The sequence below is a fragment of the Pinus tabuliformis genome, chromosome 2_2 (genome assembly GCF_031772625.1).
Source record: "Pinus tabuliformis cultivar Carrire ecotype Pingquan chromosome 2_2, CPIR1, whole genome shotgun sequence".
Lineage (NCBI taxonomy): Eukaryota > Viridiplantae > Streptophyta > Pinopsida > Pinales > Pinaceae > Pinus > Pinus tabuliformis.
In genome coordinates this window covers 92206521-92207771 of record NC_142300.1, presented here as the reverse complement: position 1 = coordinate 92207771, position 1251 = coordinate 92206521, and positions in this window count along the sequence as shown.

Here is a 1251-nt window from a genome sequence, read left to right as displayed (position 1 = left end):
CACTCATCAACACTTTCGAGTTGCCAAATCTGGTTAAAAAATACTCAAACAAGAACTTTGCTATTGTATCCCATGTATAATCTTTAACCAGCTATTCTTCTACCAATCTGGTGAGATATTCCATCACGGTGATAATATAATGTGCATTTGTTTTCTTTCCTAGGGGTTGAATTGGCCCAACGAAATTAATCACCCATTTCTCAAATGGCTACAAAGATACTTGAGGATGTAATGGCAACTCATCCCTTCACAATGGTCTACCATTTCTTTGACATGCATCACATGCCTTATAATACACCTTGGAATCCTTGTGCAAGGTAGGCCACCATAGACCTATGTGCAAAATCTTCTGTGTAGTTGCCTTGCCTGCATAATGACCTCCTGCAGGTCCCCCATGAGCTTCAGCGCGAATGCTATCCCGCTCAAAATCTGACACATATCTTCACAATATTTCATCTACACCCATATTATATAAATGACCCACAATAATTGAAAAATCTGTCGTGCGCACTACTAATTCCTTCTTTTGTTGACTTGTATATCCTTTTGGCGTCATCCCCGTATTCAAGAAGTGAATAATATTAGCAAAATGATCATCCACTATGCACATCGCTACGAGTTGCATATCTGGAAACACTTCCTCCAGATTATTAGGCTTCTCCCTTGTTTCAATCCACGATAGATGGTTAGGTCCCGCATTTAGCCTCCCTGACTTCACTATGACTTCAAAGTCATACTCTTGAAATAATAGAAACCATCTGCAGATCTTCCTCTCCAGTGGTCACATTATAGCATTCCAGTGCATGGCGCAGCTGGGTGCTCCAAATTGGTTGGGTCCATTCCATAGGTTCTATTGGCATTCTGAAGATGACCGCCTTAATCTCTTGTATAGCTTCATTGATGCTTGTGAAGTTGTCTTCGAAGCTCAAGGTCAATAAGAACCCTTCCCTCAATATGTCCCACTCTACGGTGCCATGGCAAAGCTCCGTTTCGAGATACCAGTTCATAGGAATTATATCCAAGGTATGGAAAAATATGTGGACTGTCCCTTCAATTATATTTCTCATTCATTCTAGTCTTAACACGCCCATACCGGAACTTCATCATTCTTCTGTAATCTTGCCATCCAATAAAGCTATCCCTATGCATTCCCCACCATCGTGTAGGCATAGCGCACAGTGTCAACTCTAATGCTTGAAAGTGGTGATCCGCAAGGAATTTGCACTCAAATTCATCCAAAAGTAGATCTAC